The following is a 25,357-nucleotide window of genomic DNA, read 5'->3' on the forward strand; positions in this document are numbered from 1 at the left end:
TTTGCATCGTTTTGACGCAGTAAATTGCGGCAATTTATTTCTCCCAACCCGGTCTAAATCCTGCTTATCCTCAGCTTGACCGTTCAAACGAGCATAACCGTGGCTAATAGGCACATTAACAATTCAGCCCATAACCGCACCGCATAATTGTACCGGTAAAGGATCTAGCTCGGTAGCCAGTACTCTAAATAGATCAACGTCGATGTTGGTAAAAAAAACGCAGATGAAAAGCCATAAACAAGGCTCTTTCGAGGCGGCTTGAACAACAAAACCCACCCAAAAGAAAATGAGTAAACCTAAGCCCGAAACACGGACGACAACACACGCTAGTCGGAGGAACGGTTTGCCGAAAATCTCGGACCCTGACAAAAATTGTGACCCAGGTCTCGGGCGATAAGAATCGGATCCTTTCAGCACAATAGAGTTGGGAATAAGCCATAACCTTAAACAAACACGTTCCGAGCGGCTAATTGATTTACCTGTCCTTCTGGTTAGTGCAACACTCAGGGAAGTGCAATGGTTCCCGCTCCTTTTTTTTTTTGTTAAACCTTTGCACTGTTGGGACACATTCCACACGCAGTCGGGTTTTGGTTTGGGAAGCTAAAATATGCTTTTCTCTTTGTGTTTTGTTTTATTTTTATTTCATTACCATTTTTCTTCCTCCCCCCTCCTCAAAGGACACTCCGGTGTGCGTGTGAACGTGCTTTCTATAGGGTGGAATATGTTTCATCGATCATACTTTACATTTGAAGCGAACCGATTCGAGAGGCGAGTTCCCTCCTGCTGATTATCGGACGTTTGGAACACCTACGTAGAGTTCGCGGATGAACAAAATGTTGTCACCCAATCTTGTGATACTCCGTAGATTAATACAATTATTATGTTTAGAAATTTTACTAAAACTGAAGTTCATATTTTCCGTTCTGATCTCATTTTGGCAACATAATTAAGTTTTTCAAAATTGAAAAAGTTGAAAGGTTTTGTAAAATAATATAAACATATTTTTGAAAAAGTTAACCAATTCTCTTACAAAACCAATAGACAAATTTTCCAAAAGCAACACATTACTATGTTTATTGATCGTCTATCGTCAAGTCCGCACTTCGACTGGTTCCACCTGATGACATGTACGACCGCAGAGATGTTACTGACGTGACGATAGCAAAACGGATTACGTTTCTCTTTGTCCTTGTTGTGTTTACTGTCCGTCTAGACTGACCGACCCACTGAAGGTTGGATTGACGTGTGTTTTACCCTTCGCCTCGGGCGTGTAAGGAATTAAAGCAAGATTTAATGGGTATTGAAAGGTGTAATCGATGGTAAGAGATGCAGAAACTTCCTGCAAAACATCACTTAGCTGCTATCCTATGCAGCTAGAGAGCAGTGTTCAAACTTTTACAGATGTTATCCTCTCCCACAGATAATTCAAGGAACAAAACATTTTCCCATGAAATAATACCAAACCCAACCAAAACTCTCATCCATGCGGGTGTAAATGCTGAAAAATCACAGTTTGATTGACCACCATACCATCAAACGACTGCCAATGACCAAATGGCAAAATCCGTGTAACAGCAGTGAGCCCTTGAGTGAGACAATTTTATGCCATCATTAGTTTCAATTACGCTTTTGACGTTTCAATCAACTCACACTCGGGTTTCAAGTTGTTACGAATTTTGTACGGATTTAGGTTCAATTATTCCAAGAGGTACATTAAGTGGTACAAGGACAAGAGACTCTTCCGATTGGAGCTATATTGCAGTTAGGCTGTAAAACGATCATTTTTACCCAACCCACTGAATGTGTCAATTGAAACTATTGGTCGGCTATTGGTTCACAGTTACACAATTTCCAATCGAAGTAATATCGAGGTCTATCCCGAATATTTCGATATCCGATTTCAGGATGTCCAGAATATATAAATCTTCTGGTCAGAGCTGCGTACGGGGAGGCGCTCCGGAATGGGATTTGATCCCCGGTCCTGTCGTGTGGACATGTGAATATATTGTGGAAATTTCACAATCATTCTATGTTTCCTTTTTTTGTTAAACAGTACAACTTCATTAGCCTTCCTTCGACGTTATCCTTTACTGCTGAGCCCCCGTTCCGACAACTACTGGTACTCGTACTCGAAAGGTGTACGAAATGTATAATGATGGGCGTAAGTATGTAATAACAGTTAATTGAACCGGCATCATTTGATTTCATTCAACAAATACTTTAAAGTACGCTTCTTTCAAGCTGCGTTATGGCTCAATGTGCGTTTTTGTGCTTTGTGTGCCCAACCTAGAGTTCCCGGCGAGTTCATTATTATCCGTCCATTGGTGGTTCGCCTATCAACCGAGGTGGGAGTGTGGAAATACGGAAGCTGTGATCGGAAAGGAATTCCGTCTTCCGCTTTGGCGTGGAATGAGGAACTGACATTTTCCCACACTTCTGGAGCGCGAGTGCTGCTGCTGTTGGTGCGCCAGTTTTTCATCTCTCTTTGCTTCGAGATGATGTTCTGGTTTGCTGGTGATGCCGCAGTGTCGGACCGCTTGCTTTATTTTTTGACCGGTGCCAGTATAATGATCCACCGTCGCTTCCTTCGTTCTTCATTTGTTTTACTCCCAAATCATTGTGTAATTGTGTTTATCGTGTACTGATTGATTTCGGCTTCAAGTTTATTGTCGGGTTTATTCATATTTTAAGTCCATTTCTCAGGGCGGTCCGGTGGCCGAGGATTCAACGGCGCCGGTCTTCACACGGCAGAACCGTTCGCCCATAGTGATGACTGACAATCCAACTACGTGATATCATTGGCAGGCCACGTTAGGAGTTTGTTAAGCCAAAAATAGAGGGAGAAATCCATTTCTGGAAAGACCTTAATTCATTCTACGGATGGATGATGACAACTACTGGGAGTCTTACATAGCTATGGATACCTCCAATATAATATCGAAATAACCATGTGACAGTCGCAAACAGAATGACATTCGTTCAATGAACACTCTTAACCGGGTTTAACCGTTAAATTCAAGAGCACATTTGTGGGACCAACAGCCTTGTAATGAAAAACATTTTACGAAACCCAACACCACCAATTTCCCCAAAAAATAATAAAATACGCCGACACATTTGTTGAACGCAAATGCGCAAAACAATTTATTCGCCCCAAACCAATTTCGAATTGTGTGTTAATAAGATCAGATATTTTGACAACATGTTCGACTGAGGGAAGATATTTCATCTACCCCACCAAAAAATGGAAAAACCGTCGTTTGATGTTTCTGCATTGTTCCGAAAGTCAAATTGCGAGCAGCGCATTGCTCCGCAAAAAGGTCGACACAGGTTTGAACTTGAACACCTGTGTGTGTGTGTGTGTGTGTTTTTCTTTTATTTCCCCGAGGGCGAAGGGATGAACTGCATTAATTCTTATGCAGGAGGGGAATCTCATTTTCGGCCAAAAATTTTCTTAAGCATACTTTCATCAAGCATGTGGAACCGAATAAGCGCAACGCATCAAATGTTTTCCTGCAGAAAACGGTCAACGGTAACGGATAATCGTTCCGGTTGAAGTGTGAGCGGTAAGTTGTTTAAAAAAAAGGTGGTCGATGTTTAACATTGTTTAAAAAAACGGTTCTTAAATCTATCAATTCTACTTGACGATGGTAAGGCAAGACCAGACAGCAAGCAGATGTGAATTGGAACGTTACAATTTCCCATTTAAATTAAAAGACGTATTGCCAAATTATTTCTCAGTTTCGCATTGAAGCATTGCAATAGATGCGTAGCTTTGAAGATATTATACAAAATTAAGGATTGTTTTTTGTCTTCAAATTTTCAACACGTCTCTTCAAAGAGTGGAGCGAAACAAAACAGAGATCCCTCGCATGAGGTCGCTGATTGTCAGATGTTTATCACCGGTTGCACTGAATCAATGAAACCAATCAGGTAACGACAAGAGACAAAAAAATCGTTTCCTGACCATCATTTACAATCATTTCGATTGAACAACACGTGCGCAAGAGATCATTTCTTTTGCCACCGGTGATTGCTCGATGCGATTGTGCATATCAATGCATGGAAAACGCACCAAACACGCATTACATCAAATACCATTTTCCCGGGGGGTGATGGCGACCTGTCGATAGCGCCAAACTGCGAAGATACAGATGAATAATGGAACAAGTGTATTGTACCGTGTGGTGATGCCCTTTGGTTTGGTCACCAGCAAATTTTCAACAGCAAAAAGTGGCTCAACACACACACACCGAAACTGGCAGCTGACAAAAACGACCCGGTGTCATTCATTTATCGGAATGTTGGACAGGAGAGGATCGATTTCAATGGTTCATCGAGAGTTAACTGGTTTTTAATTATCTTCCAAGCAAAACAAAGTCTCGTTTTTTCATCCAGCCAACTGGTGGCATTGTTTTGAGGTATGAACATGTTTTTTTAACAAGACGACAGGTTACTTGTACGTTTTTTTGCGAAATTTGCGATACAGCGATATCGTTTTAATATTGTTTTACATAAAAAATGCGCTCGTGCCTTTGAACACGTGTGGAATATTAAAGAGAAATCAAAAACACCATTTGCTTTCAAGCGAATTAAAAATATTGAATCGAAACACAATTTTACAGATATTTGTAAATTTGGAATTCATAATAGTAATAGAAATTACAATCATTAAAACACAAGTATTTAAACCAGATAAGCATTAACATTTTAACGTTATTCACCCAAGAACATCATCACTGCATGAGTACATAATCAGCGATATAAATGATTCTTACACTCATAAAGAACGATCTGCTTCTTTGGCCTAACGACCTCTTAAGCCATGCCTGCCATATCTGACTTACTAGACTCACTACGGGGGAACGGTCCGGATGGGATTTGAACACCTGGACCCCGTTGTCACCTCTACCACCAAGCCCCGTATAAAGAACGATCTAAATCGTAATTTAAATGATACGGACGTTAACCATAAGTGTAAATTACGCCAAGGTGTCTCAGAACCATCGACCAGTTCCTTCGACTTCACCCTTTTTTGACCTGTACCATATGGCAACTTACAAATCGTTTCCAAGGCCGGGGAACAGCTTATTCATTTCCCACACGCAACCAAATCAATGGGTAATGATACACTTCAGTCACCTACCTTCTATCAATCAATCAGTCAATCAATCAACCATTCATGAACCCCGCGTTCACGGTCGATTCATTTTCCAACGGAGAGCCCTCCGTTCGGAAAGTGTCAGACCAGTTATCGAACCAGTTACTGTGAAGCATAATTAAAGGTAATTACTTCCCATCAAAGACATCCTCCGTTCGGAGGAACTAATCGTTTACAAACAATCCTTTTACCCGAAGGAGGGTGACTCTGCTGCCGCATTTAACCATTTTGTCTTTTGCCTATCAATCGGCTTTCCAGGCGCACGCCCGGTTGAAGATCGTGTGGTCTGACAGAGTCTTTTATTGGTTTTCTGGAAACGCCGTAACTCGGCATTTTTTATGGTCGGAAAAACTGTATCCCAAAACCGTTTGATGTGCCTGGGGCCGTCGTAAGCTGAGGTCGATGATGCGGGCCATTGTGTCAACAAACAAGCATAGTTTGCCGACAGAGTTTTCCACTGAAATAAGTCACATAGAAGGGAGGACTTAAAAACGAGGGAGAGGGGGCGCGCAGCATAATGTTTGAGATTCTTGTACAGAAGTAGATGGGATAAAGGTATCGACTGCTGCTGTGGGATAAACGCGTCTTTCTCAATGATCCGTATCCGTTCAGCGTAATAGAACCGTTGACATATGCTAGGCAAGAGAAAAGAAAATATTGGAAAAAAATTGTGTAACAGTGATAACGACATCTAAAACTCCTCCATAAGAATATTGAAGTTGTCCGAAGATCTTTTCTAAAGATCGCCTTTGTTCAAACTTTTAAGTAACTTCCGAAACATACTCCGACTTCATGGGAGTACAGGCATAAATTTAAAGTAAACATTTTTACGATTCCAACGCTCAACTCGGGACGTGTGTCGAACGGATGTCACAACCTATAAAAATAAATAGCTAATTTTTATTGCATTCTAGTCGTGTGTCACTCACAGACCGCATCCTTTTGGTGACAGGTTCATGCATCAGTAATTCTACCGATACAACAGTACGTCAAACAGCTGCACTTTAAACATGGGCAGGATGTCGCATGAGAAATCATCGAAAAATATTGCGCATTCTGTTACTTCACAATTTGGCTTCATCCTCTGACATTTTGTCATATGTGTGATGTGACGGATCTGCAGATCTGATAAATTAGCATGCTTGATCATGGATGTCATTGCAACTCGCTCTGATCGTAATCAAGTCTCTTAGAGGACCAGCTACATGAAGAAGGTTCTAAATATTTTCGAAAGTATAAAAAGGAGAGAATCCTGGTTCCTAGGGATGATGGGGTCAAGATCATAGCTAATGTAATAGAATAGTGAAGATGTAATTTGAAATCTACGTTCTGTCCACCAAATTGGACCTCTTCATTTACCAAACAACACGATCAAGACCATAGCCATACAACGCTAATTTGACAAGTGTACATGTTTTCAGTTCTTCCTAATAAGCTAGCTTTAGGAATCATACCTATTTATCTCCTTAAACCCATCTTCGGAACTTCTGTACCTGTCCTTAAAGCAAAACAAACAACAAATCTCTATTGGTAACCTGAGATCTGGATGAGCCGAGTATCAAGTAACAGCAAATATCGGAATGTTTTGTCTGGCCTCCCTGACCATCTGACAGGCTTTTAAAGAGTGTTCAATGTAATAAAATGTATCGTACTTTACTTCATTTGTTGTATGAAAATATAATAATAACCATACATTTTATCATCCAACATTATTCCTTTTAGTCAGTTAACTAGTTGAAGTGTGTTCACACAAAGCCAATGAGTTTGCAAAGGAATGCAGCCCATTCTTCTTCTGACGGGTTCTTACAGGACAAAAATAAAGTTCCTACCCGCTATATCCACTTAGGCGTAAGTAAAACACTTCACTCATTTATGTCGCCGATACTCGCACCAAAGACATGCCACTGTAAGAATGCTGTGTGCAGCTGATTTCCATTGCTTTCTATCCTACCTCCCTACCGACCGACCGATCTTGTGCTGCAGGACTCATGTAATGTGTTAAAAACCGTTTGTAAAAACGGAAGCATTAACTGCTCCTTAGGGCACCGTGTTGTCGCTTGTGTGCCGGCACAGTGTTTTCCGGGGGAGGGGGGATCATCCAGCCCAACTGTTCCCGACTCGGAAGCCTCAAACACGTGCGGACTCTGACGTTGCCCCGGAGATCAGGTTACACACCGATGATCAAACTGTTCGCTTTTAAACACCACCGGGCATCGTTCTGGCGTCTGCTACGTCATGCTGGAACCGATTGGAACCCTTAGACCCATTTCAAGCTGGCCATACTTGTAAGCCAGCTTTGGGATGCGACAGTAGATGGTCTAAGGCAGTTAAAACTAGGTCACATTTTGTCCGTGTGGTAAGGCGTCTCTTTTTACGGTTCGAGGAGTCTCTATTAAATTGGTTGGCTGTGTGTTAACGCTTCCTTTACTTCACACTATCTTCGCAAACCGGAACGGATGGCAGGGAAGGAAAACTGTTAAGGAAGCTGTCGCAATGGCATGCCGTATTTCTCCAAAACAAACAGCGCAAGCCACATCATCCTCTTCTTGCAAATCCGGTCGGTGTCCTGGTTCGCGTCCTCCTGCAATGATTTGTATATCTACATGCAGATGTTTAGCGTACCATATGGTCCTTCTGCTAGAGTCGCTTGACTAAGAGCATCTGGAACAGCGTCGTCCGACGTCGTAAAAGGTGATGATAAGTTTTATGAACCTTCCTCCTCTGACATGTGACTTACTAAACGTTTGATTGCCACATACACTCTCGGAAGGTTCGCACTGACTTTAGTGTGCAATGATAGTGAGGTTCACTCTAAGGAGAAGCAGTAGATTAATGGTGTTGCTTACGAACAACAATGTTGTGTTGATGAGTGTCTCCGATTTATGAGATCATTTCAGAACGAATATTTTTATTACCTCATTAACAGTTTGTTTTTCTTGTACTCAATTTTACACCAGCAAATAATGCAGGATCGTTTGACTTCTCGCTCCTAGGCACTAGAACCTTAGGACCTCTAGGCTTTAGGTCTTATTGACATGTCTATTTTCTGGATACTGAATTCAAGCAAAAAGGTTCAGATGAGAGTTAATATCGGTCTTGCTCTGTGAATCCATGACAACCCTCTAAAGCATCATGGTGGTCAAAGGGAATATCAGAACCGTTTCTGAAGTCTCGCAACACACGGCGGGATGTAATTTTTCGATTTGGAAACTGACTGTTTTCCACATTCATTCTATTCCTGCAGGAGAATTCTAACTATTGATGGCATTTTCTTTCGTGTTCCAAAAGTTCCTATTGTCAACTAATGATATCATTTAGAGACGAGTCGGGTCGGTTTTGATCTTGCTAAAGCAGACAATGTCCACGGTCCGGTGCAGCGATGATTACGATAATGGCCATGTAATTTTCCAGATAAACTAACAAACGACAAACAGAACCCGGCCGCGTTAAACAGACATAAATAAGGGTGACATATTGGACGTTAGCTCGCTAACGACTATTGAAGGTCCTGTCCTGTGACGTGAAACTGGTTCGGCTTTTGGACGTATAATTTTTTATGTTTCTATTTGATCACCCACGAGCACGGACGATATGGAATACCCAGCGGGATAGCCGAACCGCCGACTAAACCGAAACACTCCATTAATGTGATATTGATGGCGCTTGGGGGTTTAGGTTGTCTGGCTGTGGAAGGCGACAAACATGACATAAAGTTCCTCGTAATTTCCCTCACATTTTCACCTCAAGTTAGGAAAAACAGGTTTTGGTGAATACTGCTTATCAAGCAGAGATTTTTTTAAGATCAAAATTTACAAAATATATAACTTCTTCCAACTATTACTGATGTACTAATATATTCAGACATGCCAAGAGACCAACAGTACTTAAACAAGTGATCTGCAAGACAGGGGATCTTCTCATGCCTCATAATGATTCTGCAGAAACCAGAGATCTAATAAATCTTTCCGACTGCTAATGACAGTGTCATAACAACAGGAAACGTCAAACACCATGGCTTGATAGCATGAAATTATAACAATCACAAAAGTAAGTACCTTTTTGGTCGAGAGGAACACCTCTTTTCCACACAAACTTGATCGTAGCAAGGGGATAACAGGGCAACTTGTGTGGACTGTGATTTTCAAAAAAAAACATTGTTCATCATAATCATTCCTGGAAAATGCCACATTTCGGTACTTTGAGGTTGAGAACACTGCAAATGAGTACAACTTATTCGCACGCAAAAACAATTCATTTCCTTCACATCAGGAGCTACCACATGAAAGCCCACGAAGCTGGTAGGCTAAATTTCGGCTGCGTGTACAAAGTTTGCACGATCATGCGAAAGGATGCTCGTACCTCACTGTTGCTTTCGTGCGATCAAACCAAGCAGCGGAAGATACTTTGCCGGACTGATGCAGATGGTCGGACCGCTGTACATGTCATAGGGGGTGCCATTTCCGAATGTCTCCGAATGATCACATTCACAGGCGTCCACAGCAAGATGTTAATGTATGGTGATGATTTATCTCCACGGCTGGCAGGAGCCCGCTTTGTGTGTCCCTTTTACCAGACACACTCACACCAGGAATTAGTTTCGGTTTGCTGGTGTAAATTTGTGGGCAGAAAATTGCCGACCCTTCTGCTCTGTGCCTTTTGTGTTTTGTGTTGAAGAAAGCTGTCCGGAGCATATGCGCCAGGCGAATCGTTTTGCGACAGTGAGCATCAATACACCAATACCGTTTGATTCATCTCCTCTGTTGCCCCGTTTCAGTCAACCGTTTTGTTCCGCACAGTGTCTCAATTTATTTTTATTTATTTATCCTCTATTTGCTTCGACAGCAGTAAGACCGTTTCGGGCAGGGGGTTTTAAAGCCTTCAAATACAGTGCCTTGCAAGATCTGCTTAGCTGAGACTCACACACACATTACACTCTGCTTTGTTTGATAATTATCCGCACAACTTTTGGTCGGTTATTGTGGTTGAACCTACAAATTGGATGAGATTAATACATTAACGGCCCAAAGAAGGTGGTCACAGGAACCAGAAGGCATATGCTAAAATGGTAGGTATTGTAGGTAGGCATCTTCTGGAAAGACTTGAATTTAGGAATGTGTAGAGATTTTTTCTTATGTGAATGTGTCGTGATTGAGCATGACTCGGAAGCAGAGTGTTAGTTGAAGGGGAGGATCTTGAGGTAGAAGAGGAGTTCTGCTACCTTGGCACGATCGTAACTTCGGGCAACAATGTAAGCAGCGAAATCCGAAGGCGCATGTGTCTTTCATAGGCATCCAGTCTAATCTAATAAGTATGTTACATAAGTATCCACCTTACAAAGTGGATTTCTTCTAAGATATCTTCTAAGACTCTTGAGAGATAAATCTTCGGGGGTCGGATGAAGTTTAACTTCTAAAGACCCTTTATAAAAGCAGAAGACTCCAAAGCAGGCGATCAGTTTCTAATCAGGTTTAATAAAAACGATACTCAGAAGATTATATGCGTTTACAAGTGTGAGCTAACCTTGTCCAGCAAACTTGAACTTGAAACAAACTTCAACATATATTCGAACATAATAAGGTACTCAATATTTTTGGTCTACTTCGTCGAGCAAGATTGTATGAAGAGCAGGCTACAACGACAATAAAAAAACCAGACTGAAGCTGTCGTGGATTCTATTATCAGAATTTGCTTTTTTGGAGCTATACGAGAATAAGTACTCTTACTGTCATTTCTGACTTTCTTAAGGAACAAATTCCAATATCTTATCATTTTTCAAGATATATTGTTATAGCTCCTAACATTCATATTACAAGCTAGAGAGAAACATGTGGAGTATTCTTAGAGTCTTTAGATAGAGTCAGAGGTAGAGAGATATCATTGGTCATAGAAAGATAGAATCATGTATGCAATACTCTAAACATATAGAAAATATTCTTCAACTGTGAACAAATAAGGACGTTAAAAATAATTTACAATATTTATTTTACAAACCAAAGGCGCGATAGCTTTCAACGTTAATTGTACTCCACTCAAAACTGCGCTGAAAACAAAGCGCGGAGTGTTTAACGCACTCTAAGGCACTTACTACATCGATGTGTGTGTGTGTTCCTTCAGTGACAAATACGCTCTCCCTCTTGAAAGGCCAAGGAAAGAGTTTCGACCGCGTCGGCGAATGTTTTTCCGAAAATAAAGACATCCTCCTAATTGATGTATAATTGTTTCCCGCGCAGGTTTCTTCACATTCGTGACTGACTTCAGGGATTAGTACGAACTATAAGTGTTTTTGTCGCTGTGTTAAAACGTAACTGGAGACAGTGTAGATTTCCACAGATTCTGGGGAGGATTCTGTCTTCCCGCAAGAGAACCATCTCAAGGTGGAAAACCACATGGCTAAATGAAGTCATCTGTGTGGTGAACGAGTGGCCTTGACAAGCGTTACTTTCGTTGAAAGGGTTCACGTGGAAAAAGCGTTTGGATCTGGCGGGTAGGCCCACGAAGCATAGGAACAAAAAGAACCTTCAAGGGAATTTCATCGCTTGAGTTGTCATATCTCGTTAAATAATTAGGCTTTCGTGTTGGCTAGAGTTTAATGTTCTTTCAGAAGAGGAATCAATATTTGCTATTCAATTAAACGGTTACATTTAATGTAACTTTTTTGTGAAACATTACTGAAATGTTCAATTTACTTTCCAAACCATCTTTCTATATATTTTAAGGGAAAAACCTAATATATAAAGTTATAAAAAGTTAAATGATAAGAAACGCTAGGCAGCAAACTCCCTGAAGAAGCTCAATCCACCCAGCCCTCCCTGGCAGCCAATCAGCTGAAAATTGCTGTAAAATACTAGCAATTAGACGAAAGGTAAATTATGTCGGTTCGGATTGGAAATGGATAGGGTTAAAGGTTAAGCGTGCAGAGGGGCACAAGAGCACCGGGGGTGCAATGTTTGAACACTGTTTGTTTTTAAAACGAACCTCAACGATGCTTTTCACGTACACTTAGGGGCGCTCGTTCGCAGCGGCAGAAGTTATCTCCATATCTGTCATTGCCAGCAGAAGGGTGAGCGGGAAAATGGGTTTAAATTGGGCTAAGCTATATCACGCTTGGGGTTTGGCTGTTATTTCTAGACACAGCACGTGTGCGGTAGGATTTGTAGCTCACAGAAGAGGATCCCTCTCTGAAGAACATTTACTTCAGATACGTTCACCTCTTTTCTTTCTGCCCGGACTTATTTTTATCTTGTATCTGGCCATTCAGTTCTTGGACTCACCTAATGAGACCAACCCAAAAGAGAAATTCACGATTTTTATTTTATTTTATCATTTAAGTTGAAATAACTTTTCATCAACTCTATCAATTAATATCATTTAAAGCTACATTATGAAAAGGGAAACACCCTGAGAAGCTGTTCTACACTTTATTGCTTAGTCCAATGCTAAAGACCTTTAACGCATTGTAAGTAAACAAACTGGATGATCGCAATGAAAGAAGCGACAAAAAAGGGCATAATAAAATGCAAACGTCGCACATGTCACGTTCATGGGGGGTGTGCTAACAGACTCATCCATTAGATGCCCTCAAACTGTTGGCACGTTTGGTTGCCATTATTGAACATCAATTGGACATTAGCTAAAGGAGTTTTGTCAGGGACTGTTGGATGAAGTCGCGATAAAAAGTTCATGACACATGCTGACACTCTGGTCCAACACTCAATTTATTTTAACTAACTTTCATCTTATAGCTATAATCTTATAGGAGAAGAGTGAGGAATATCATCATTAATAATCTAATTAGATCACCATCCTTCGGCGGACAAACGTGCCAGCACAAACCTTCAACCGTTCCAGGCGAGACGGAATTTTCGTTCCACTCTTTAATATTACTTTCGACCTACAGCAAAGCGATCGGAACGAACGACACACCCGGTTACAAAGCAAAAGGCGGAAATCCATATCCTTGCGGAAGAAACACGCACACACCCGTTGTTGTTCGTTGAAAGGTCGGAGATCATATTTCCGTACGGTTCAAGACACCTTTTGATAGGAAGCTTCTGGGAGGCCACCAACCGGTGCCGTCTGGTCTCCGGATATTGGTGGAGTTGGATTTCGCTCACGTAAAGGTGGAAGAAGAAAGGTTTGCGCTGTTGATTTTGGCATGATGCGTTTGTAATGCATACATAGTGAGCAAAACTGCTGAAGAGCAGATGATGACAATGTTCTCTATTCATGTCCTGGTACATCATCATGGTCGTTATTGAAGCAATAAAAGTGTGCTTAAGTGGAATATGTGCGTTGGATAGCTATGGAGAAAAGGGACCTAAAAGGGTACTAGATGCGATAGCGGCGCCAGTCTTCATACGGCAGGACCGGGGTTGAAGTCCCATCAGGGATTATCATGCTATCAGTAAGTAAGTAGTAAAACCTCAGAGGTGACGTTAGGCCAAGAAAGAAAAAGAAGGAGATTTTAATAAAAAGTTCAACAATACTCTTACTACACTAAAAAAATAAAACATTTAAAATCTCTTTCTCTAGTACTTGTCTCTAAAACCAGCCTTCAAAAGAAGAACCGTATATCTTACAGAACGTAAGGAGCAGGCGAAACAATGCTTAGTTGCTTCAAATTTCTCATCGTAAATCATTGGATTTTGGTTTCTTCAATTCCATCCCTAACCTACCTTCTAAAAAACATCCTTCAGCACGATCCATAACAACTTAATAAACCGTAAAGCTACACGTCGACAGCATGGTCCGGAAAGAGACACGAGGATTGCAACAAAAACTAGTAAAATCTCTTTAAAGAAAAAAGAAACCCCGCCAAAAAATAAGCTCTACCACAACGACGTCTACATATTGAAAAAAAAAACGACGAACAAGAAACAACAATCAAAACAAACTGCTCTTTAGTAAATAAACACTGTTTTTATGTTTCATTTTTTAAGTCACTCGGAAGAAGCATTTTTTTCAACATCGATTCTACCGTTGGCTACGGAATCGGAAGGAAAAAAAATCGTTAAAAACCAAAGTGACAGCTTGCACGTGTACCGTAAGTGATGTGCATCCGATGAATTTGGAGCACGGACAAAAATAAAAAAAGGATGCCTTGCTAGCGCTGGTTGGCGGTTTGACTTTTGTTGTCAAAATATAAAAACGAGGGGTGTAAAAGAATATTTATTGCTTTTGGGAAAGCAAAAAAGCTAACTTGCCACAATATGTTCGGTTAAGAAGTGAGTAAAAGGATTTTTTGGACTCCTGGGAGAGGTGATATTCATGGTGGTAAGGTAATAGATCTAAGGGAGGGATTAAAACCAGATCGGAGAGTGATCTGAGACATAAATCACATCTAAACATTGATCCTTTAAATGGGTTCCATTACAAGTATGTAGCTAGACATCTTCTCTTCGAAGACTTGGCGCTAGCAGGATCCCTTTGTAGGATCGTGTTAATGTCGACACGTACCAGGGTATTATATTATGCTACTTCAAGTGATGCATTTTTCAAGTAATTCTATATAAGGTCAAGAATGTTTACAACTTGCACACCAAGTTAAAGAAGCTTATCATTAACATTCATGCCCACCAAGAACATAATTGCGTGTCTAACAAATCGCCTCATAAAAGAAACTTCATTTTCATTAGATACGTGGAATTTGGTCAGTAACCATGCTCTTGCAGTAGCGGTCACCGTAAAGACACTTCTTTGGTACCGTTCCTGGGGAGCCACCAATTATCAAGGAATGTTCATAATAATGCACCAAACACACACACCACCGGTTGCAACTGTGATGCATAGTTCGTTTGGCTCAAACCGATCCGTGCGATCGACGATCCGTGCCAGACTCGTGCTATTCGTGGGCTTATGATTGGCTTTCCTGCAACACTGTAATTATATCCACCGGTAGAAGGCAACAGGAGAGTAACCTTCCACAGTTGTTTCTACTCAAAAAGCTCCGGATCAAAGCTTGCAAGTATGTGGGGCTACCACCGAAAATACCATTCCAAAAACGAGGTCCGGCCGTACGTCCCAAAACGACTTGGCAATAGAAACAGGCACAAACGCAGAAATCAGTCGCAAAAAAGCGCATCGTGCATCACCCATCAACTGCATCACCCGAAACGGGCCAAACTGAGGCCAAAATTATGGACCTCAACTCAAAACCACCCGGGCCAAAACCCTTCGCGGGGTGCGATCAGACAGAAAGGCGAAAGGAAAAGGTTTGAAATCGAGCCCGGTGATTTAGCTGCTCCATCGAACAGTGGTGGGGATCCCTGAATTGCTGGTTGGAACATTCTTCGGTTTAAAGACACACTTCTCCCACTGTGCCACTGTGAATCGTCCTAATTCCCTTCGGTGTCTTTTGATCACTTTCAGCACCGGGGAAGAAGCGTTCCGTGATTTGGCAAGACATTCTGCAGCTTCATCCGTGTAACGCCTCGGCGGCCGCATGCATGCAACTTTTTTGGTGGTGATGATCGTGCGTGTGTGAGTGTGTGCGCCATTCTTTCCTCCCAAACTTAGAAGCTAATTGGGTACCTAAATGCCAGACAATCCCTTGTTTTATGGTCCATGGCCACGAAACAGTAGAGACTTCGCCACCAGATGCACTTTCGGGCATTCGGGGCGTCGTTGGTTGTTGTCTCGCCGTTCGTCCGCCTTTTTAATAATATCCTTCCAAGACCTTGAGATCAGATGGGGTCGAATGTTGGTCAGATGGTGTGGTCTGCTGTTCGGTTCGTCGCGGGATTCCTGCACTATGATCGGACAGCAAATGTCTTAGAAAAGTCTGGTCGATTGTTTCAATCGTAACGGTTTATTGTCATCGATGATTGATATAGGAATAGGAGGTCCGTTATTTCTCAAAGACCATATACGCAGCCGAGCAATGCTTTTGAATTAAATCAACGACGATACGTGACGATCTGTATTCTAAAATGATAAAAAGGAAGTTAAGTTCTGCTTTAAAGAGCTATCTAAATTAACAAACAGTAATCAAAAAAGCATGCATGTTAATGTAATAAATTTTGTCAATAGCAATAAGGCCATCTTTTCGACAATTTTTTTTTCAATAACTGAACAAAGGGCATCTTCTCTAGTTGACAGCTGACTGAGAATTCTTGGGATGCAAACTCAACCTCATGTAGTACTATTCTGTTCGTTACCCCAATATGCTAACGTTGATCTTTGGAATCTCGGGCAAGCTTACCAGTCTTGTATGGGCAACCTCCAATGTCGGGTGGAGGTAGATGGGGATGTGTCTGTCTGCTCTTCGATCTGGGCGTTAGAGAGAGCCATCCCTGTCTCTTTTGGGAGCATACTTCATGGACCATCATTTATAAATCAATCCAGATCTTGACGAAAATTATGACGACATAGTCAACATTGGTGCTTCTTTCGAGCATTCGAGAAATGCTTCTGTGTGTCTTTTAGTCGATGCAGGAGCCCAGTTACTGGTACCTACTTCATGGACGGCACTGCAGTTAATCGACAAAATCATGCCAAAGACCTGGGCGTTCTGCTAGACTCTAGTTTGATGACGTTGTAGCCAGAGGAAATCAATTACTTGGCGTGGTTATCCGGACAACTAATGAATTCCGCAACCCCATGTGCATCAAAGCTGTCTACAACTGTATCGTTCGTTCGGTTTTGGAATATTCGTGCGTAGTCTGGAGCCCAACTACTGTTTCTTCAATAGCTCGACTTGAGGCGATTCAATGTAAGCTCACGCGATATGTCCTACGCCTACTTCCCTGGTAGGATCACAATAATCTTTCTCCTTATGCTGCGCGGTGCCGTTTCGGTTAGAAGACGTAATGCACAGTGCTCTTTCATCGCTGGATTGCTAAATGGCTCTATCGACTCATCGCATTTGTTGCATCGAGTCGAAATCTATGCACCATCCCGAACACTTAGGGCTAGAGAAACTCTACGGCTCGCTCAACCCCGTTCCAGCGCTGGTCGGTCTGACCCTATGTTCCGCAAGTCAGCTGTCTTCAACACTGTTTCGGATTGCTTCGACTTCGACATCTCAACTCAGTGCTTCAAGGAACGTCTCCGGCTTTTGCCGTGGCCGCAGTGAATTGCGATGTAAATCTTGTTTTGGCTATGTTTTTTTTAAAGGAACTGTTACATCTTAATTAGGCCATACGGCCCGTTGAAGATTAAATAAATAATAATAATAATAATTGGTGTCATCATCTCTGCTATGTAGCAGAAGCTTATCTAAGGATCGATTATGCGGTACTTCACCTCAGGATGGAGATTAACGAGGCGACAACCAGTAGCCCTGCTAAGAAACACTGATTTACACATGGGACAACAGAGACGAGATCTACGTGATGTATGGTGATCTCTCCATCATGAAGCAAATTATACTAACCAGGCTCTAGCGGGCTGGTCATGTAATGGGAATGGAACCAAACGACCCAGCTAGTGCTTTTTTGCCTTCCACATGAATAGAAGATGCGTTGTAGATAGTGTTGCGTATTGCCGACTTATGGAAGGCCCTCAGAAAGAGAGTCCCAGGACACCTGTCCTATGATCCATAGACTGTGGGAAGCTCATTGCAAATTTAAATAGGTTTTTTTTTAATTCTCCATAATCTACCCAGAGAAATGACTAAATTGTGTCAGAGTTCAAAACTATTTCAATGACTCGTACGCCAAATAACTATAACATTATTCTTGACTACATTTTTCCTGTTATTCTTCAAACCATCTCGAATATTGTTGGCCTAGACCTTCCCTATTCTGCAACTACTAAAGATGTATCTAAAGATGTATCTTTAGTTGTTGTATGTCCAGCGCTTTTCTCTGAATTCAACTTACTAACGGCATGCACTGCATCACACATTAATCAAACCCACCAATTTATCACTGATTAAAGCAACCGACACACTCATGGTGGCCTAATTTGATCAGTCCCTGAAGACAGAACGGTCGCTTTACAACCACCATCCCAATGCCATCATTCATTGATGTCCTTAATGCACAAAACAGACAGCTAAATACCAGGTTCCAAATCGGTGTCATTGGTAGAGGAAGATTTGAATGCAGGATATTGCTAACTATATTGGCTCCTTTCTTGCGATCCCGAAACCTTCCGAGCCGAAGGCCATCAGACATCAAAACCCTCCAGGGGCCGCAGCACGAGATTCCCCGATGTGGAGGTTTCATCGCCTCCCAACCAAGTCCCATTTCTTCCCGAGAACCATCAAACCCCTCAAACAAGGGTACACGGCAGACAATATAATTATGGAAAAACCTTCGGCTATCGACACGCGGTGGCGGCTTTCGTCATCGATCGTTTTGTGTGGTTCTGCCGCCGCCCCAAGAATCTCTTCGACACGGTAAGGTTCAAAGCATTCGGAAGAAAGAACAACAACAAAGCCGTAAGCAAACACCGTCCGTCCGCCTTCTAATTATCAGAAAAACAAACGGCAAATGACCGCAGCGCAGGGCTGGCGCGGTGGCGTTTACCGACGGAAAACCCTCCGGGCCTGATGCGCCGATGCTTAGGCCAATCTCTCTCTCTCTTTGGCCAGTGTGCACCGGTGACTTGACCGTTTTTGATTATCCCACCCGGCATTCACGGGTACGGTCATTTTGATCCTCCCTCTATCACTGTCTGCCTTTCGACAGCGGGCGGCTTCGTTTGTTTAAGTTCTGTTTGTCAAACCCGTGTTGTATACGACTTTTCTCGCAGCTTCTCTACCGAAACCGACAACACCTGCTACCTACCTACCGCGCGGATACCTTTTCGCTTTCTTCGCTTGAAGCCCACGGTCGTAATCATTTTTCAACTCCTATTATCTCAGCTTTTTCGGTTTCTTGCACTACAATGTACTTCGTTGAACCCCTGTTCATCGTGTGCTTTTCCCCGGTCCTTACTGCGATTTCGCTTTGCACGAGCGACATGCTGCGTTTGTTTATTCACCGTAATAACATAAATTTGTGTGAATATTTGCTCAGCAGTTTAAGAGCAACAGTCTGAAACAAATCAGTGACAACCGCACAGCAAGGACATACGGGACCTTCAAAAGAGACTGAGATGATCAATAAATTCTACAAAAAAATATCCTAATTAAATCAATTGGAAATAATTCTCGGTTTTAACTTGGTTTTAATAAATCTGATCAAGGTTGAGGTCTGGTACTAATGAAATTTTTAAACAACCGTTCAACTAGCGATTGAAAAAGGATTACATCCTCCACTTCGCTACTCGAACAATCTAATCCAAACGTGACTCGTCATGGGAATGTACCCCATGGGAATGAGCGCATCATGGGTGATCCATTTCCAATAGAAAGATCAAATACCATTGTGTGGCTTGGCGCGTTCATGGATTTGAACGATCATTAATAACGCTACTGGTGCGGTCAGATTAGAGCCGAACCCCGAAAGTCGTCTGACCACCACAGACGATCAAACATTGCTGCAGCAGCACCGTCAATGCAAAGAAATTAGAAGTACGGGCTGTCGAAGGAAATGATGAGCAACAAAAACAATGCCCGATCTTCTTTATTAAGAGATAATCAGCCGATGAAGCCTCCCTTAATTTTTCGACATTTTTTTTCTTCTTCCTATCCTCAATTCTCTTTCCCACAACACACGGAGGTGGCTTATGTTCACGGGGCGGGATCAAACAAATTGCAGGAGGGACCACCCAAACAAGCATATTGCGTCCAGCTGACTTCCAGAGCCGGTCAGAATTCGCACCGAATTACTAAACCTGTGTATGGATTAGCTGTTATGTTTTGTGTGATCTTTTGCACTACACCAGCCCATTTTAAATCGAAGATATGATTTTAACAGCAGAGTAAAAAGGTCGGACTTTCGAATTTAACGGCGAATGTGGTTAGTAGCTATTCAAATGTAGTGTCTCGTAAAGTGTGGTGGCTGCAAAACTGCTAGAACTTGGGGTTTTCCGCCAGAATGATCGAATATATCAGATCGTATCTCTTCGTAAATCATGGTGAGTGTCTTACGCACCTTCTACAGTAGTTCTGAGGTACCCGAGAGTAGCAATAGTGATCCACTGTTGTACCTGCCTTGAATCAATGACGCCACTATATGACTTGCTGTTTATAACGTGTTGCTATGCCCTGACGATGTAAAGTTATATGCCCCGGTACACAGTCTGGCCTTCAACACGCGATTGACGGATTAGGTCTCGGTGGTTACATATTGTCGATGAATGACCTTTTCAAGATTCAACTGGCTACAAAACTGACTGAATACAAACAATTTGCAGTAGCGCACTGAATGTGTTAATGATTTAGGCATCCTAATTGACTGAGGCTCAGCTGATCCAGGCTCTTTAGAATATAGAAATAGAAAATATAGAAATGCTTTGGTGTCCATCAGCTCAAATCCAAATATGGAGTCAATGTAAAAAAACAATTCACCGGAAGGCTGCGCGATTTGCAACCAGATTCCTGCCATGGAGACCCAATGTCGCATGCTCAAATTATTCCACCCGATGTCTGCTACTGGGACTAGTGTCGATCTATGACTCAGTATGTCTTTGTGGATGGATTGTCAAGCAATGAATTTGATACACAAGCTGTATTTAACTCCTTGAACTTTTTGCGAAGGCTTGAAGTTAAAGCTCACGAGAGATTATTTGCGTTATACGTATAGCACAGCGTTGGGACAGTCAGCACTCTCAAATTTGCCTCTTGAGGTTCTTTTGTTACTAGACACATAATGTTGATTTTAAGTTATTAGTATATTATAGTATTTTTCCTATTTTAATAATGTGTCCTGCTTAACGACTGATGAAAGCACTTCTTAAGTAAGCCTTCTCCTTCTATATTTGCATGTCCTTCCAACATACACCCATATCTTGGAGGCCAAAATCCTGTGTATGTGGAGATGATCTGAGGGGGTCTCGATTCTCGGTCCCACCACAAATCCATGGATCACCACAAATAGGCGCATACCTCTATAAACAAAACATACTAACCAAAGAAAACCAACCGACAATATTTTGGTACAGTTCATACAACAATGGTTCATTTACAATCTTCTCTTTCAATGACTTGTTAGCCAACAATAAGAAAGCAATTGAGAAGAATCCCTACTACAAGCACTACAGGAATTCATCGATGGTCCTTGTACTAAACAGCACACGCGCACCGCCTCAACAAACCTCTGACCCTTGAATACAAACTCGAGAAAATATCCCCGTGAACTACACTTATTCAACGCAAACGGTTATAACCGGAACCGTGCAAGCTGCACACGCTAATTGTAGGGTATGCACTGGAAGGACAATTTCTTCAAGATCATTCGCCCTGCTGCCTGTCACTAGCGAATAATTGTGGGGAGGGAATCGCAGGCCGTGTGCGCTACACACGGTCGGCGTTCTGGTTCCGTATCGGCATTCAAATCTTTTGTTTGTCGTCAGCCGGGACCAAGAAATTGTGCCAGCCAGCCAGAGTTGCTTCTTCCCGCCCATTAAAGTCCTTTCTCGCTTATTATCCGTATCCGAGCGCCTGGAAGCAATAGTTGATATCGCGACTTGTTTGATTCAGCGCACGCAAACATCCATGGCAGAAAACATCGTGTGCACATTGCATCCGGAGCATGTGTTGATATTCTACACTTCAATTACCAGCCACCAACCGGTGTTTGCTTGCTCAAAGCCGTCTGGTGGTTGTGTGCCACAGAAACCAGGAAGTGGCAGCCGCGTCCTAGACAATGGTTCTTTGGATGGCGTCGGTTCGGCCCACCGTGTCCTGACGGCTGAACGTCCTGCACGCGTGCCGTGCGTTATTTGCGTTCTTAATTTTAAATATTTGCCCTCGTGCCCTTACACAAGTTGCTGTGCCGCGTGAGTTTGGGATTGCCGCCAGTTCTTTTGCTGCTGGGCAGGAATGATGACTCGAACCACGAACACGATACTTTTTTTTTGGCCAGGTATAGAGCACGGAAGAGATTTTGTTGTTTGTTCTTGTACTTAACTCAGTACAGGAGGACTTTGTGGAGGGGTTTGTGGATTTGATTTTTACCTATTGTTCCGGCATGTCTTGAAATAGAGGAACTTTTTTTGCATGAATAATCTTATTTTATATTGCCAAGGAAGAAGAAGAGAATCTGATTTTGCATTCATGGATTTTAACAAGATGTAAGACTTGTTTAATAAAAATATTTTAAGAAAAAAATAATTTCGAAATAATAGCATTTGTTGAACAACTTGTATAACTATAAAAGATTTGTTAACAAGGAAAGAGTTTATTTTTGCATTTTCCCATGCAATTTTAGTTACATTGTTGCAAGGCACGTGCACGCGTTTATTGGTAGCATGCGATTGCACAACTATTGCACAAATTATATACCATGATCGCCGCATGTGCAATATTTAACAGTTCGCCATCTCGTCTTTCGTCTTCACATGTCACCAAAGTTTAATACGGAACCTACTATTATCAAGTAACAACATGATCACTTCATATGCTGCGAGATGTCCTTTTGGTCCAGAAACGGGGCTACTCGTTGGACATCAGAACAATTATTATAGACAACAGAACAATTAGCAACAGCTGGCTACGACGCACGGCAGTGTGTGCCATAATCGACAAAGATTGGTGCCAGTTTTGATGCTTAAAAATTTGATTCACCTTATAGAACAATATATAGAATCAAACAATATATTTAGCAACTAATAATAGAAAATTGGTGCAACATGCAGCATTCTTGGCATTTAAAACTAACAAAAAAATAATTTGTAATTCAATATTGGACATAAATATGTGCGTGATTTGAGAGTACTATAAAACGGAACTGAAGTACCTGTGTTATCCATTTTTATACCGTTTATCACAAATTTCCTTTGATACTATTGCACTTAAAATTTTAATAAACAATATTAAAAAAATCACATCGAGCGATGACACACAACAGATGTTAAAAATGCAACAAGTCATTTAATTCTTTAAATGTTCCAGTATCAGGAAGGTTTCATATAGCCCGTAATTCCACACCATAAGCTCTCATACCATATTATTGATCTCATTCGAAACATGCATATTGCTATGCTGCAACACCTGTAGTAAAGTTTGCTGCAGCAACTGCCCATCTGTATGTTGGACAGAGCAGAACGCGCCACGCAATCAGACGCTGTAACTCGCTCCCAACCCAAGCCAAGTACAGTCGAAGCCGTCTTTCAACATCTGGAAGCTCGCTGGTCAGGACTGTGGCCAGGATCAGCCGAAGCAACGGCAGCCAATCATCCCAATTTACGAGCGCCGATACAGTACCGTAGCCACATGATGAGATACCCTTGGGCAATTTTACGATTCGGGTTTTACATTCTTCTGCTGATAGGTTTTTGGGAGCCGATGCACGGAATCTGGCAGACGGATCCCGGCCAGGTTTGCATGCTCAATCTGTGGCCAGAACCACCCGCTTATGTTCAGAAGCTACCAATCGTGGAATGTATAGCATTAGCATTTTGCAGCCTGTACCGTGCCCATAAAATGGCATGTTCATGTATACCCAAGGACCAACCAACCAGCATCACACCGCATTGCATGTCCTGCGCGATGCGTTAGACATAGCGCAGAGTGTTGCTGAGGTCGTTTGAGTAAATTTTAATGAATAGTATCATTTTATGGAAGGATAATTGTGGGGTTTCAAATTATGCCCACCGACCGAGTCTTGGACTGCATTCATTACCATCATAGTCTGACAGGTAGTTACAGCAATTTGTGAATTCTCTCGGAGAGTATGTCTGGAGAGTGCATCCAGAGAAGCAAATAAACTATCCGTTCCTGATTGGCCGATTTGAATGGTAATTTAAACTAGAAAATTAAAAATAAAGTGCCATGAAATTACCGAACCGGTACAAACAATGTTCAACCATATAGCCTCCTCTCTGCTATAAATAAAACCACAAACGCCCGGTACTTCTGTAAAGTATTTTGCTCGACAAATTTAACACTTCATATGAAACGGCAAAAAGTGTTGGCTTACAGTTTCTAACATTCTTAACATGATTTACCTCAGCTGAAAAGATTTGAATGCGTATGGGGGTAAGGTCCTAGCAGGATTTCATTCCGGCCACATCATATTAGCCACTGGTGCTGATAGGACAATGTCGGGCTACTCCATATTCTTTTTCTGAAGGCTAATGCTAGGGACTGATATCGGCAGTTGTGAAGCACTCCAATTCTGTGATTGGGTCCGGAGTGACCCAAATCTTTCGAAATGCAACTAAAAGCACTTACCAAACGTTTTTCAGGAAATCAAAGCATTACTTTAAAGAAATTTTACCAAAAAAAAAAGGGAATTTAGATCCAAGCCACCAGTGATTCTGATTAAGAACGTATGCTAGGAAAGGATATATTGACAAATCAAGAACCGGGAATTTTAATGTCCGTATCTTGAAATTATAATTTACTCTCTACAGCTAAAACTTGTGATGAAATTACTACAGTCCGATAGCCACAGGAACATATAAAATTCGTTTTTTAGGCACTAAAATCTACCGGACCTTCCCACTTCCGAATTCCTTAACATGATTATACTCGTAGCTGGTTAGTCAATAGTCAGCACTTGGAATTGGTCCGGTCGGTATTAGATATCTGTTCCTGGCATATGAAAGAGAGATTATTACAAGAACTAGAGATAACTTACCAGATAATCCAAGTTCTCATCGACAAGATTGGCCAGCTGCAATCAGGACTTCGACCACCAAATACTACGTCACTGCCGGTACACATACACAGCACTATCGATACTTTAACCTCGCTAAGTATTCGCGACTGGGAAAACGGTATTGAAAAACGCGATAATGAATCGGATCTCGAGTTTAAATATTCTTCTCCAACAACTTGGTCCGACTACGCATTTCCACTTCACAGAGTACGATCTCCTTTCGGAGTACAATTCCGGTGATTACATAATTTGTTCATTTTGGTGACAGTGCGAAACGCAACGCAAGCTGCGTCTACACGTTGCATCATGTTGTACAATTTTCCAAAGAAACGCAGAAGCAACAGAATATTACTATGAATTCCTATTTTGAAATTTATTACATTTCCAAGTGGACATAATAAAATACAAAAAAACCGATGCATTAAACAGGTGCAGTATCGCTAAAATCAATTGATTCTAGTTTTTGGAAAAGAGTTTCCTACTTAGCAAGGTGTATATAAATAATCCAGCTTGATCACATCACTTTGACAGCTGCCAACCT

At 41.8% G+C, this 25,357-nt stretch overlaps 1 protein-coding gene across 1 annotated transcript in view; it reads right to left on the reverse strand.

Annotated features, from left to right (window-relative positions):
* The window catches only part of LOC118509700 (protein rhomboid), a 116,927-nt gene extending 91,872 nt beyond the window's left edge, over positions 1 to 25,055 (reverse strand). The window contains exon 1 of the mRNA XM_036050772.1: positions 24,796 to 25,055. The gene's annotated coding sequence lies outside the window, so the exon portion shown is untranslated. The remainder of the gene's footprint in view (positions 1 to 24,795) is intronic.
* Between the last annotated feature and the right edge of the window lie 302 nt (positions 25,056 to 25,357).

This window comes from Anopheles stephensi, chromosome 3 (assembly GCF_013141755.1).
Source record: "Anopheles stephensi strain Indian chromosome 3, UCI_ANSTEP_V1.0, whole genome shotgun sequence".
NCBI lineage: Eukaryota > Metazoa > Arthropoda > Insecta > Diptera > Culicidae > Anopheles > Anopheles stephensi.